Raw genomic sequence first — 16,200 nt, 5'->3', positions numbered from 1 at the left:
TTCACTACATCAGCTCACCTTCTGGCTCACCAACGTATTCACACTGGAGAGCAACCTTTTACCTGTCCTGTGTGTGGGAAGGGATTCACGTGGTTGTCCCACCTAAGGACACACACACTTGCTTACATCAATAAGAGACCGTTTCAATGTCTCTTATGAGAAGAGCTTTAAAAGCAGCAATGATCTGATGAAACACCAGCCACTTCACACTGGGGAGAGACCGTTCACCTGCTCTGAGAGAGAGAAGAAATTCACATGGTCATGCCACCTGCTAACGCACCAGCGAGTTCACATGTCTATGTAGTTTTGGGGTGGTTAGAATTAGCCTTACTTCATTCTTTAATCTGATGCTAACACATTAGTTAAAGGAGTCAGTTTTATTTTGCACCAATGTATTAACAATTAATTCTAAAACCTTGATTGAGTTATGGGTTCTATATGTAAATATCTAAATGTAGCTTTAATAATCTAGATATTCAAAGAATCAGTTTCTGTAACTCACTGTAATGCAAATTTGATATTGCCTGTGTCAGCGTAAAGGAATGATAACTGGAATGAATAGAGCCTTTCACAGCTGCTGGCTGGTATCCTATCATTAAGTCCCAATTAAAATAGGCTGGGAATTGACATCACAAGGTCTGAGCCAACCATCAGATACAAGATAGCCTGATGGTCAGAAAGAGTTAAAGGTCAGTGTCCGCCATGCCTCAGTGCACGGAGAGCAGGAAGATTCCCAGAAGTGAAAGCACAGAAGTAGAAGAATTCCAGCACGTGGTATGGACAGAACAAAAGAACCATTGACAGACTGAGACTTTGCCCGTCACCTGTGACCGAAACACAATCGGAAAGAGCAACTGTGGGAGCTGTAAAGTCATGACCTGAATTTTGTAAGTACAGTGACTTATTTCTGAATAACGTTTTCCTGAATTACTACACTAAGAATCCTGTTGCCATATTGGTCATTGTCTTATCAGGACATGAGTTAAGAGTGAGACTCGAAAAACGAACTCGCTTATTATTAGTGATTACAAAGGGATAAGACTAAAACAGGAATACTTGGTTAGTAAGGAAGGTTCTTAGTGTGTTTTGTCTGGCCAACAATCACACTAGGAAGGGTGTTGGATCTTTGTGAATCAACAGTGACGAAGCCACATAAGAAAATTACATTTTTTTTTAGGATGTATTCATGGGTTGTAGGCATCACTGGCTCAGCAAGCACTTATTGCCCATCCCTAATTACCCATGAGAAGGTGGTGGTGAGCTGCCTTCTTGAACTATTGCAGTCCATTTGGGGTAGGTACACCCACAATGCTGTTAGGAAGGGAGTTCCAGGATTTTGACCCAGCGACATTGAAGGAACGGTGATTAGTTCCAAGTCAGGATGGTGTGTGACTTGGAGGGGAACTTGCAGGTGGTGATGTTCCCATGCATCTGCTCTCTTGTCCTTCTAGGTGGTAGAGGTCACGAGTTTGGAAAGTGCTGTTTAAGGAGCCTTGGTGCGTTGCTGCAGTGCATCTTGTAGATGGTACACACTGCTGCCACTGTGCGTTGGTGGTGGAGAGAATGAATGTTTGTAGATGGGGTGACAATCAAGCGGGCTGCTTTATCCTGGATGGTGTTAAGCTTCTGAGGGGTTGTTGGAGCTGCACCCATCCAGACAAGTGGAGAGTGTCCCATCACACTCCTGACTTGTGCCATGTAGATGGTGGACAGGCTTTGGGGAGTCAGGAGGTGAGTTACCTGCTGCAAGATTCCTAGCCTCTTTCCTGCTCTTGTAGCCACGGTATTTATATGGCTACTCCAGTTCAGTTTCTGGTCAATGGTAACCAACAGGATATTGATAATGGAGGATTCAGCGATGGTAATGCCTTTGAATGGAAAGGGGAGATGGTTAGATTCTCTCTTGTTGGAGATGGTCGTTGTCTGGCACTTGTGTGATGTGAATGTTACTTGCCACTTATCAGCCCAAGCCCGGATATTGCTGCATTTCTACACAGGCTGCTTCAGTATCTGAGGAGTCACGAATGGAGCTGAACATTGTGCAATCATCAGCGAACATCCCCACTTCTGACCTTATGACTGAAGGAAGGTCATTGATAAAGCAGCTGAAGATGGTTGGGGCCTGGGACACTACCCTGAGAAACTCCTTCAGTGATGTCCTGGAGCTGAGATGACAACTACAACCATCTTCCTTTGTGTGAAGTATGACTCCAACCAGTGGAGAGTTTTCCCCCTGATTCCCATTGACCTCAGTTTTGCTCGGGCTCCTTGATGCCATACTCAGTCAAATGCTGCCTTGCTGTCAAGTGCAGTCACTCTCACTCTTACCTAGAACAGTATCCTCTCAGTACCAAGAAAGCTTGGACAAAATGTCCGACCTCGATATTCAGACATCACAGACAGAGTGTTTAACAAAGGGAGAACAAGTCCATTTGAAGAAGTAATGGCTTTTATTCAAGAACGAGTAGACAGTAAGAGGTTGAAGAACAAGAAGGAAAAAGACCTTCTGGCGCACGGTGCATATTTTTGAGCCCTAAAAGACGACAAGATCATCAAGAGAAAAGAGAAAGCGGTTGAAGATTTAAAACGCTTATTGCAAAAACAACAAAAGCAGAAAGAGCAGGAATTAGAGAACTTAAAAGAACTGAAAGATCGGGAAATGTTAAACTTACAAAGCTTGGTCCATCACTTCGAAAGGAATGCCAATCAAATGATATCCATGCTGTGACAGCAGAATTATTCCAGTGTTACAGTCGAAACGCAACAATTAAAACCAGGACTGAATGAGTGCAAGAATGAGAACAAAAAGCTCGGGCTAGACCTGGGAGATGCTAGTGTGCCTGTCCAGAATGGATTAAGCGTCACGGAGAGGTAGACCACTCTCAGTGTGAGCTGTATATTTACAAACTGCAAGGCTGAACAGCAAGCTTGGGTGTCTGTTGTTACATGGGAAGACAAGCTCCTTTTTAAAACAGGAGGACAATCTGGATGCTTGTGTGTTTGATGATGAAGAAATCACCCATTACTCCCAACATAGTAAATGGTTGAAATGACCAAAAGGAAGGACCCTGCAGAAGAACTATCTCCCACAGTTCCTATGATTACACCCCCCTTCACCCCTGAAGGCACATCAGTCACTATTGCTGTTATAACCAACGCCACTATGAAGAATGTGCAAGGTACTACCGACTACCATGGTTTGCTAAAAGCTGTCTGGCTCATGACATACCAGTTACAGTTCAAAAATGAAAGAGAATCCTGGGCCAAGGAAAACGACTAAGAGGAGAAGTAAGTTAAAAAGGCAAAATTCAAAAACCGCGGTGAGAAAAGTACGTGTGAATGTCATGTTCTGTTTTTAAGAGAATGGCGACTGGATTTTGTTTTCAGTGTGTGTGTGTGTTTGGAAGTTGGAAGCTTCCGCGAATGAATCTCTGTAGCTCTGCAGAGCTAAAAGTCGTTAACTCTTTGTCGTCTGGCTGTTGACACTCGAGGCATAAGTTTGTTACTTATCCACTCTATGTATACCCTCTGTGTGAAACTTGAATCATGATTTTGTTGTGAATCAGTTAAGTGTGTGTCCCTAGGGCTCAGAATGAGAATTTAACATTGATTTTTGGCACTTTGAATTCATAATCCAAATACAGGAATCAATATTCCTAAATTGTTTGGAACTAAGAAAGTGTCATTGTTGAGTGTGTTCATTTCAATTTAAGACTGTGCACCCAGAAACTGAATAACATTTTAAATTAAAGATGCTGGTGTCGTGTTTTATTTCTATTTAAAAGTTAGTTTTACAACAGTGAACAGGCACTGAACAGTTTGTTTTGTGAGAGATAAGCTTCAGCCTTGAAGACGTCTGGCAGAAATCCAATTTAAACTTTTCAAAACACTTTGTTTTCATTGGATTAGTGGTTTTTAAAAAAAAACTGCTGTTGCTTTTTGCAGTTTAAATTAAAGACATGTCTTACTGCTTTCTTTTTTCCCCCCAAATGAGGTTAAGTAGTGAATATTAGGAATTAAAAATTGGTTTAAGAGAGAAAAAGGATCAATAAAGGAGATATAAGGAAGTTTCTGTCCCTTTTCTACTGTTAATGGGCTGCAAGGTTGCAGTGCTGTCTTTTAACTCTTTATGACTCTGTAACAGTGCGGCACAGTGGTTAGCACTGCAGTCTCACAGCTCTACTGACCCAGGTTCAGTTCTGGGTACTGCCTGTGTGGAGTTTGCAAGTTCTCCCTGTGACCGTGTGGGTTTTAACCGGGTGCTCCAGTTTCCTCCCACAGCCAAAGACCTGCAGGTTGATTGGTAAATTGGCCATTGTAAATTGCCCCTAGTATAGGTAGGTGGTAGGGAAAATATAGGGACAGGTGGGGATATGGTAGGAATATGGAATTAGTGTAGGATTAGTATAAATGGGTGGTTGATTGTTGGCACAGACTCGGAGGGCCTGTTTCAGTGCTGTATCTCAAAATAAATAAAATGAACAAAAGGCTTTGCCTTTCAAAGACTTGGTCTTAACACATTTAGGCCGTTTATCATCTTGCAAGACAAAGTGCTTGAGAGAGAGAGAGAGAGATATTAAAGTTACCTCTAAAGTAATTGCAAGCCTGTCTCTGTTGTGAAGGCACCGTTTTAAAACCACCAGGCGTGGACACATTTATTGGGGGGAAAGCGGGAACAGGTTACTGAGTTGGATGATCAGCCATGATCATAATGAACGGCGGAGCAGGTTCGAAGGAGCGAATAGCCTGCTCCTATTTTCTATGTCTCTGAAATTTGAATTGATAAAATAAATTGATGTGAGTTGCTATTCTAAGCACTCAAAGGGAAGATTTACCTGAAGGGGATAACCAAATACTAAAAAAAACAATCTAGGAGATTTCTATGACTATTAAGAGAGATTCTTGGGGATAAATAAACTGAACACTAACAAACAACACCACTATGTGGGATAATTTTGGAACAAATATCAGTATAATTTAGTGGGCTGCGTTTGAGTAATAAAATGTCATCTAAAATAAACGATTAAATATGTTAATGCCTGGAATCAAATGGGGATGTTTGATTTCTGTTTTAAAGATATTATGAGAGAGCTGGGAGAATCTTTTAAGTCCATGCATGATTGATTGCTTCGATTATATGTACTTATGTGCTAATAGTTTGGAGCATTATTGAGTGAGGTGATCTGTAGGTGGGGAGTTCCAAACCAATTGATAGTATTTAGAGATCAGGATCACATTTGAAAATATTTTCACCCAGATACAGGGAATCATGGGAATCAGGCAGAAATTGTGTATTTCTCAGCACCCACAATCCTCAGGATAGTGGCGGGGAAGTAGGATGCTGAAAACAATGCTTAAAGAGATATGTACAGATCACCCGCTCAGTGGCTAACAGACTGCCTAGGTCTCATGGCCATACAATCCACTCCCCACAAGACAACAGGAATCTCACCCGATCAGGCTGATAGGATAATGAGAATCCCAGGACATAGACTATGGTGACACGGCCGTGGTACCCAATATCACTGAGCTCAGGGTTAACTTTGCGATGGAAGAAGAAGCATGCAGGCAATAATTGTGTTGGGGCATCCCCATACCCCATCTGTCCCTGGGATTAAGGTCCATAATTTTAAAAGCTGATGTATCTGAGAATCACCTGGTTAAAATGCTGCAAGATAATGAGCAAAGAGAGAGAGAGGAATTAAAAGTCTGGGAAGCAGGCATTGGTGGGAAACAGTTGTGAATGTAAATGAACATCCCTGGCTCAGAACCATCTCTACTCTGTTTGCAGTGATACAATTGATAACCACAATTGTGATAATGTTCATGTCTACTACTTGAGGAATCTCACCTCAAGACTGCAGTGATGCACTAATGAATTGAGCTGGACCACAGCTCTCATACCTAGAAGAAAGCAGTGAAGGAGCAATATATTACCATATATTTCACCCTCAAACTGGGGAGTTGTAGGTAGTTTTGGGGTGGTTAGAATTAGCTTTATTATTTTGTTAATCTGATACTAGCACAGTTAAACTTTTATTATATTTTATATTCTATACCAATGTATTAAAAGAAATCAGTCAGAATTAATCATAGAACCTGGACTGAGTTATGCATGTATTGATTAAGTTACGGTATCGATTACTAAGCTAATATATTAAGTTTAAACATTCAGTTCTTTTGTAATCTGCTGTGGTCAGAAGGGCTGGCCATCCATGTTAAGTGAAGCTTCAAGTAACACTTTGTTAATTTAAGGCTGAGAAGCCTTCACAGGCAATATTAATCAGATTGTATCTCTGAGCATGGAGTTCTGGGCAGCATTAACAATATTTCAGCCAAAGTGTCTGGGACCTTGGACAGCATGACTACTCCTTCGTCTGGCTGGAGATGGCAGAGGAGGTGAGTGGGGCCATCCGGCATCAAAGGGTCCAATGCTGGAAGGGGGTGAACGAGCACTCGCCCAGCCAGCCGGGGCGCTCTAGGCCTTGTGCACACAGGGTACGAGCACCAAAGTCATCCACAGCCAAAGGACAATCAGATCAGCAGCCTTCCTCCAGTCAGCCTGCTAGCGCAGAGGTTGCACCAAGAAGGGGTACTCGCAAGCGTTTACAGAGAACACACTGACACAAATGGGAGTACACGGGTGTCACAGCAATGTAACTACGTCTTTCACGAAATGGTCCTCACCAACATGTGTGTCCTTTTCTTTGTGTGAATGACGTGTGCCAGCATGTAGTACCAATGTCACATCCCTTTGCACCGTTGCCCTTCAGGAGAGCCAATGTATGCAATAACATCATTGCCATGCCACCATTACTCATGAGCGTCTCCACGGATGCAGTGACATGGACAATGGCTCAGTCAGCTGCTGCCTCTAATGGTTTACACAGAGATGCTGCAGATGTGGACTGGTGCACAGCAGGTGAGCATGTCAGTTCCTATGGAGCAGACAGCTTTTATCTGATAAGCCACTGCCGTACATCCTTAGTTCTCTGCTAGCCCTGCATGCAGAGCCGGGGTGCCATCGACCCTCTGTTGTAAGTCCTCAGCATTCTCATAGTCTGAAGAGGAATCCTGTTGACGTCTCTCCTCATCATGCCAGGCCTGTCCCCTATTGGGTGCACAGTTGTGCAGAGCAGCAACGAAAGGAGCTGGCCTTTTCGGCCCATAGTACAGGGCATCACCCTTACCATCCAGACATTGGAAGTGCTCTTTCAACATGCCGATCGCCTGCTCAGTGGTGGCTCTTGTAGCTCAGTGGCTGGCACTGTATCTCTCCTCTGCAGCAGTGGTGGGGTCTCTCACTGGTGTTGGGAGCCAGGTCTGCAAGCAATAGCCCTTATCTCCAACAAGCCACCCCTCCATCTGAGCTAGTTCAGTGAACAGTGGTGGCAGCTGGGACTGGCGCAGGACCCAGCTGTCATGGCAGCTGCCTGAGAAGCAGGCACAGATTTGCACGAAGCATCTCTGGTGATCACATACCAGCTTCACCTAGATTGAGAGGATTCCTTTAATGGTAATGTCTGCAGGTGATAGCCTGGCAGGAGGCCTGATGGCCACGTGGGTGCAGTCTATGAACCCTAAAACCTGTGGTTCTCCAGCAATGATGCCGAAACCGATGGTCCTCTGGGCCTGGCTGTGAGAGTCCGTCCTGAAGCAGACATACTCACTGGCCCTCGGGTAGAGGGCATTGGTGACCTCCCTGATACAGCGGTGCACTGCTGACTGTGTGACCCCACAAAGGTTTCCGGTGGGTCCCGAAAAACTGCATCGGCGTCAAGCTTGAGAACCGCTGCCACTATGAGGAACAAAGGCATGGGATATCCACCGGAGCCAATGGGCTGCAGATCATCTTTGAGCAGGGCACAGAGACGTGTCACCACCCTCTCTATATGCACAATCTCCTCTGACACTGGTGCTCTGACATCCGATGGCATATCATGTGGGGCTTGTAGATGTACAGCGACCGTAATGGCGAGCTCCCCTTGGGGGCTGCTTTTCATACCCAGGGCCTCGACGTGGACCGCACCAGCCTGTTAATTTTGGCTCCGACGCAGAGGATCACACAATGTAGGATGAGCATATCTATTTCCATGTGATAAATAAAGTTGAACCCTTCATTTATTTGCAAGCACCTAACAGGGCGGGCATTGGTGTTGACGGGTACATCAGGTGCTTTCATGGATCAATTATGTGGCATGGCATGGCATTGCCCATCCTGGCCAACACTCAGAGTGGCACAGCATAACCACATCAAGATCCTACCAGCTGCATCGATTGCCCCCACCATCCAAATAGCTTTAACACTCACATTCACAGGGTGACTGGAGTGCTATTGCTCCTTCACAAGCACAAATAAACGCAGAGCGTACACTGTTCACAGACAGAGGGTACACTGTACCACCCTTCATGCCAGATGAGCTTTCCCTTCAGTAATCCCAGACCCCTCCCTCCTCCCTTTAAGAATGTTTAGTGAGACCCCTATAATCCCACCTCCCTTCCACTATGCAGACTGAGACCCCTGTAATCCCACACTTCCAGAATGCAGAGTGAGACCCCTGTAATCCACCTCCCTTCCAGTATGCAGAGTGAGACCCCTGTAATCCCCCACTTCCAGAATGCAGACTGAGACCCCTGTAATACCGCACTTCCAGTATGCAGAGTGAGATCCCTGTAATACCGCACTTACAGTATGCAGAGTGAGACCACTGTAATCCCCCACTTCCAGTATGCAGAGTGAGACCCCTGTAATCCCCCACTTCCAGTATGCAGAGTGAGACCCCTGTAATACCACACTTACAGTATGCAGAGTGAGACCCCTGTAATCCCCCACTTCCAGAATGCAGAGTGAGACCCCTGTAATACCGCAGTTACAGTATGCAGAGTGAGACCCCTGTAATTCACCACTTCCAGTATACAGAGTGAGATCCCAGTAATCCACTTCCCTTCCAATATGCAGAATGAGACCCCTGTTATCCCCCACTTCCAAAATACAGAGTGAGACCCCTGTAATCCCACCTCCCTTCCAGAATGCAGAGTGAGACCCCTGTAATAACGCACTTACAGTATGCAGAGTAAGACCCCTGTAATCCCACCTTCCTTCCAGTATGCAGAGTGAGACCCCTGGAATCCACCTCCCTTCCAGAATGTAGAGTGAGACCCCTGTAATTCCCCAATTCCAGTATGCAGAGTGAGACCCCTGTAATCCCACATCCCTTCCAGAATGCAGAGTGAGACCCCTGTAAATCGCCACAAAAAGCATGTAGAGTGAGACCCCTGTTATCCCACCTCCCTTCCAGAATGTAGAGTGAGACCCCTGATATCCCCCACTTCCAAAATACAGAGTGAGACGCCTGTAATCCCACATCCCTTCCAGAATGCAGAGTGAGACCCCTGTAAATCGCCACAAAAAGCATGCAGAGTGAGACCCCCGTAATCCCACCTTCCTTCCAGTATGCAGAGTGAAACCCCAGTAATCCTCCACTTCCAGTATGTAGAGTGAGACCCCTGTAATTCCCCAATTCCAGTATGCAGAGTGAGACCCCAGTAATCCCACCTCCCTTCCAGAATGTAGAGTGAGACCCCTGTAATCCCCCACTTCCAGTATACAGAGTGAGACCCCTGTAATTCCCCAATTCCAGTATGCAGAGTGAGACCCCAGTAATCCCACCTCCCTTCCAGAATGTAGAGTGAGACCCCTGTAATCCCCCAATTCCAGTATGCAGAGTGAGACCCCTGTAATCCCACCTCCTTTCCAGAATGTAGTGAGACCCCTGTAATCCCCTAATTCCAGTATGTAGAGTGAGACCCCTGTAATCCACAACTTCCAGAATGCAGTGTGAGATCCCCTGTAATCCCCTACTTCCAGAATGCAGAATGAGACCCCTGTAAGCCTCCACTTCCAGAATGCAGAGTGAGACACCTGTAATCCCCCACTTCCAGTATGCAGAGTGAGACCCCTGTAATCCAGCCTCCCTTCCAGAATGCAGAGTGAGACCCCTGTAACCCCCCACTTCCAGAATGCAGAGTGAGACCCCTGTAATCCACAGCTTCCAGAATGCAGTGTGAGACCCCCTTAATCCCCTACATCCAGAATGCAGAATGAGACCCCTGTAAGGCTCCACTTCCAGAATGCAGTGTGAGACCCCCTTAATCCCCTACATCCAGAATGCAGAATGAGACCCCTGTAAGGCTCCACTTCCAGAATGCAGTGTGAGACCCCCTTAATCCCCTACATCCAGAATGCAGAATGAGACCCCTGTAATCCCCCACTTCAAGAATGTAGAGTGAGACCCCAGTAATCCCACCTCCCTTCCAGAATGTAGAGTGAGACCCCTGTAATCCCCCAATTCCAGTATGCAGAGTGAGACCCCAGTAATCCCACCTTCCTCCCAGTATGCAGAGTGAGACCCCTGTAATCCCACCTCCCTTCCAGAATGTAGAGTAAGACACATGTAATCCCCCAGTTCCAGTATGCAGAGTGAGACCCCTGTAATCCCAGCTCCCTTCCAGAATGTAGAGTGAGACCCCTGTAATCCCCCACTTCCAGTATGTAGAGTGAGACCCCTGCAATCCCACATCGCTTCCAGAATGTAGAGTGAGACCCCTGTAATCCCCCACTTCCAGTATGCAGAATGAGACCCCTGTAATCCCATATCCCTTCCAGAATGTAGAGTGAGACCCCTGTAATCCCCCACTTCCAGTATGCAGAGTGAGACCGCAGCAATTCCACCTCCCTTGAGGTATGCAGAGTGAGACACCTGTAATCCCTCACTTCCAGTATGTAGAGTGAGACCCCTGTAATCCCAGCTCCCTTCCAGAATGTAGAGTGAGACCCCTGTAATCCCCCAATTCCAGTATGTAGAGTGAGACCCCTGTAATCCCCCAATTCCAGTATACAGAGTGAGACCCCTGTAATCCCACCTCCCTTCCAGAATGTAGAGAGAGTCCCCTGTAATCTCTCACTTCCAGTATGTAGAGTGAGACCCCTGTAATCCAGCCTCCCTTCCAGAATGCAGAGTGAGACCCCTGTAACCTCCCACTTCCAGAATGCAGAGTGAGACCCCTGTAATCCACCACTTCCAGAATGCAGTGTGAGACCCCCTTAATCCCCTGCATCCAGAATGCAGAATGAGACGCCTGTAATCCCCCACTTCCATTATGCAGATTGAGACCCCTGTAATCCCCCACTTCCAGTATGCAGAGTGAGTCCCCTGTAATTCCCCACTTCCATTATGCAGAGTGAGACCCCTGTAATCCCCCAATTCCAGTATGCATAGTGAGACCCCTGTAATCCCCCACTTCCAGTATGCAGCGTGAGACACCTGTAATCCCTCACTTCCAGTATGCAGTGTGAGACCCCTGTAATCCCTCACTTCCAGTATGCAGAGTGTGACCCCAGTAATCCCACCTCCCTTCCAGTATGCAGAGTGGGACCTCTGTAATCCCCCACTTCCAGTATGCAGAGTGAGACCCCTGTAATCGCTCCCTTCCAGTATGCAGAGTGAGACCCCTGTAATTCCTCCCTTCCAGTATGCAGAGTGCGAGCCCTGTAATCCACCTCCCTTCCAGTATGCAGAGTGAGACCCCTGTAATCCCTCCCTTCCAGTATGCAGCGTGAGACCATTGTAATCCCCTACTTACAGAATACAGAACGAGACACCTGTAATCCCCCAATTCCAGTCTGCAGAGTGAGAACCCAGTAATCCCAGCTCCCTTCCAGAATGTAGAGTAAGACCCATGTAATCCCCCAGTTCCAGTATGCAGAGTGAGACCCCTGTAATCCCAGCTCCCTTCCAGAATGTAGAGTGAGACCCCTGTAATCCCCCACTTCCAGTATGTAGAGTGAGACCCCTGTAATCCCACCTCCCTTCCAGTATGTAGAGTGAGACCCCTGTAATCCCGCAGTTCCAGTATGCAGAGTGAGACCCCTGTAATCCCACCTCCCTTCCAGTATGTAGAGTGAGACCCCTGTAATCCCGCAGTTCCAGTATGCAGAGTGAGACCCCTGTAAACCCATATCCCTTCCAGTATGCAGAGTGAGACCCCTGTAATCCCTCACTTCCAGTATGCAGAGTGAGACCCCTGTAATCCCACCTCCCTTCCAGAATGTAGAGTAAGACCCATGTAATCCCCCAGTTCCAGTATGCAGAGTGAGACCCCTGTAAACCCATATCCCTTCCAGTATGCAGAGTGAGACCCCTGTAATCCCTCACTTCCAGTATGCAGAGTGAGACCCCTGTAATCCCACCTCCCTTCCAGAATGTAGAGTAAGACCCATGTAATCCCCCAGTTCCAGTATGCAGAGTGAGACCCCTGTAATCCCTCACTTCCAGTATGCAGAGTGAGACCCCTGTAATCCCACCTCCCTTCCAGAATGTAGAGTGAGACCCCTGTAATCCCCTAATTCCAGTATACAGAGTGAGACCCCTGTAATCCCACCTCCCTTCCAGAATGTAGAGAGAATCCCCTGTAATCCCCCACTTCAATTATGCAGAGTGAGACCCCTGTAACCTCCCACTTCAAGAATGCAGAGTGAGACCCCTGTAATCCACCAATTCCAGAATGCAGAGTGAGACCCCCTTAATCCCCTACATCCAGAATGCAGAGTGAGACCCCTGTGATCCCCTACTTCCAGTACGCAGAGTGAGACCCCTGTAAGCCTCCACTTCAAGTATGCAGAGTGAGACCCCTGTAATCCCCCACTTCCATTATGCAGAGTGAGACCCCTGTAATTCCCCACTTCCAGAATCCAGAGTGAGACCCCTGTAATCCCTCCCTTCCAGTATGCAGTGTGAGATCCCTGTAATCCCACCTCCCTTCCAGTAGGCAGAGTGCGACCCCTGTAATCCCCCAATTGCAGTATGCTGTGTGAGACCCCTGCAATCCCACCTTCTTTCCAGTATGCAGAGTGAGACCCCTGCAATCCCCCACTTCCAGTATGCAGAGTGAGACCCCTGTAATTCCACCTCCCTTCCAGAATGTAGAGTGAGACCCATGTAATCCCCCACTTCCAGGATGTAGAGTGAGACCTCTGTAATCCCCCACTTCCAGTACGTAGAGTGAGACCCCAGTAATCCCCAACCCAGTGTACAGTGTGAGATCCCAGTAATCCCCAACCCAGTGTACAGCGTGAGATCCCTGTAATCCACTACATCCAGAATATACAATGAGACCCCTGTAATCTCCCACTTCATGAATACAGAGTGAGACCCCTGTATATCTCACCACCCTTCCAGAATTCAGAGTGAGACCCCAGTAATCCCACCTCCCTTCCAGTATGCAGAGTGAGACCCCTGTAATCCCTCACTTGCAGTATGCAGAGTGAGACCCCAGTAATCCCACCTCCCTTCTAGTATGCAGAGTGAGACCCCTGCAATCCCTCACTTGCAGTATGCAGAGTGAGACCGCTGTAATCCAACCTCCCCTCCCGTATGCAGAGTGAGACCCCTGTAATCCCACCTCCCTTCCAGTATGCAGAGTGAGACCCCTGTAATCCCTCACTTCTAGTATGCAGAGTGTGACCCCAGCAATCCCACCTCCCTTCCCGTATGCAGAGTGAGACCCCTGTAATCCCACCTCCCTTCCAGTATGCAGAGGGAGACCCCTGTAATCCCACCTCCCTTCCAGTAAGCAGAGTGAGACCCCTGTAATCCCTCCTCCCATCCAGTATGCAGGGAGAGACCCCAGTAATCCCACCTCCCTTCCAGAATGCAGAGTGAGACCCCTGTAATCCCACCTCCCTTCCAGTATGCAGAGAGAGACCCCAGTAATCCCACCTCCCTTCCAGAATGCAGAGTGAGACCCCAGTAATCCCACCTCCCTTCCAGTATGTAGAGTGAGACCCCTGTAATCCCACCTCCCTTCCAGTATGCAGAGTGTGACCCCAGCAATCCCACCTCCCTTCCAGTATGCAGAGTGAGACCGCTGTAATCCCACCTCGCTTCCAGTTAGCAGAGTGAGACCGCTGTAATCCCACGTCAATTCAGGTATGCAGAGTGAGACCCCTGTAATACCACCTCCCTTCCAGTATGCAGCGTGAGACCCATGTAATCCCTCACTTCCGATATGCAGCGTGAGACCCCTGTAATCCCTCACTTCCAGTATGCAGAGTGAGACCCCTGTAATCCCCCACTTCCAGTATGGAGCGGGAGACCCCTGTAATCCCTCACTTCCAGTATGCAGAGTGAGTCCCCTGCAATCCCCCACTTCTAGTATGCTGAGTGAGACCCCTGCAATCTCTCACTTCCAGTATACAGAGTGAGACCCCTGTAATCCACCTCCCTTCCAGTATGCAGAGTGAGACCCCTGTAATCCCCCACTTCCAGTATGGAGCGTGAGACCCCTGTAATCCCCCACTTCCAGTATGGAGCGTGAGACCCCTGTGATCCCTCACTTCCAGTATGCAGTGTGAGACCCCTGTAATCCCTCACTTCCAGTATGGAGCGTGAGACCCCTGTAATCGCCCACTTCCAGTATGCAGAGATAGTCCCCTGCAATCCCCCACTTCTAGTATGTTAAGTGAGACCCCTGCAATCTCTCACTTCCAGTATGCAGAGTGAGACCCCTGCAATCCCTCGCTTCCAGTACGCAGAGTGAGACCCCTGTAATTCACCTCCCTTCCTGTATGCAGAGTGAGACCCCTGTAATCCCCCACTTCCAGTATGGAGCGTGAGACCCCTGTAATCCCTCACTTCCAGTATGCAGAGTGAGACCCCTGTAATCCCCCACTTCCAGTATGCACTGTGAGACCCCTGTAATCCCCCACTTCCAGTATGCAGAGTGAGACCCCTGTAATACCTGACTTCCAGTATGGAGCGTGAGACCCCTGTAATCCCTCACTTCCAGTATGCACTGTGAGACCCCTGTAATCCCCCACTTCCAGTATGCAGCGTGAGACCCCTGTAATACCTCACTTCCAATATGGAGAGTGAGTCCCCTGCAATCCCCCACTTCTAGTATGCTGAGTGAGACCCCTGCAATCCCTCACTTTCAGTATGCAGAGTGAGTCCCCTGCAATCCCCCACTTCTAGTATGCTGAGTGAGACCCCTGTAATCCCTCACTTCCAGTATGCAGCGTGAGACCCATGTAATCCCTCACTTCCAGTGTGCAGAATGAGACCCCTGTAATCCCTCACTTCCAGTATGCAGCGTGAGACCCCTGTAATACCTCCATTCCAGTATGGAGCGTGAGACCCCTGTAATACCTCCATTCCAGTATGGAGCGTGAGACCCATGTAATACCTCACTTCCAGTATGCAGCGTGAGACCCCTGTAATCCCCCACTTCCAGTATGCAGAGTGAGACCCCTGTAATCCCTCACTTACAGTATGCAGAGTGAGACCCCTGTAATCCCTCACTTCCAGTATGCAGCGTGAGACCCCTGTAATACCTCACTTCCAGTATGGAGCGTGAGACCCATGTAATCCCTCACTTCCAGTATGCAGAATGAGACCCCTGTAATCCCTCACTTCCAGTATGCAGCGTGAGGCCCCTGTAATCCCTCACTTCCAGTATGCAGCGTGAGACCCATGTAATCCCTCACTTCCAGTACGCAGAGAGAGACCCCTGTAATACCTCACTTCCAGTATGCAGCGTGAGGCCCCTGTAATCCCTCACTTCCAGTATGCAGCGTGAGACCCATGTAATCCCTCACTTCCAGTATGCAGCGTGAGACCCATGTAATCCCTCACTTCCAGTATGCAGCGTGAGACCCATGTAATCCCTCACTTCCAGTATGCAGCGTGAGACCCCTGTAATACCTCACTTCCAGTATGCAGCATGAGACCCCTGTAATCCCCCACTTCCAGTATGCAGCGTGAGACCCCTGTAATACCTCACTTCCAGTATGCAGAGTGAGACCCCTGTAATCCCTCACTTCCAGTATGCAGAGTGAGACCCCTTTAATCCCTCACTTCCAGTATGCAGAGTGAGACCCCTTTAATCCCTCACTTCCAGTATGCAGAGTGAGACCCCTGTAATCCCTCACTTCCAGTATGCAGAGTGAGACCCCTTTAATCCCTCACTTCCAGTATGCAGAGTGAGACCCCTGTAATCCCTCACTTCCAGTATGCAGAGTGAGACCCCTTTAATCCCTCACTTCCAGTATGCAGAGTGAGACCCCTTTAATCCCTCACTTCCAGTATGCAGAGTGAGACCCCTGTAATCCCTCACTTCCAGTATGCAGCGTGAGACCCATGT

This window comes from Heterodontus francisci, chromosome 22, assembly GCF_036365525.1.
Source record: "Heterodontus francisci isolate sHetFra1 chromosome 22, sHetFra1.hap1, whole genome shotgun sequence".
In the NCBI taxonomy this organism is placed as follows: domain Eukaryota; kingdom Metazoa; phylum Chordata; class Chondrichthyes; order Heterodontiformes; family Heterodontidae; genus Heterodontus; species Heterodontus francisci.
The sequence above is the reverse complement of the archived record's forward strand: the minus strand, read 5'-3'. Positions refer to the sequence as shown.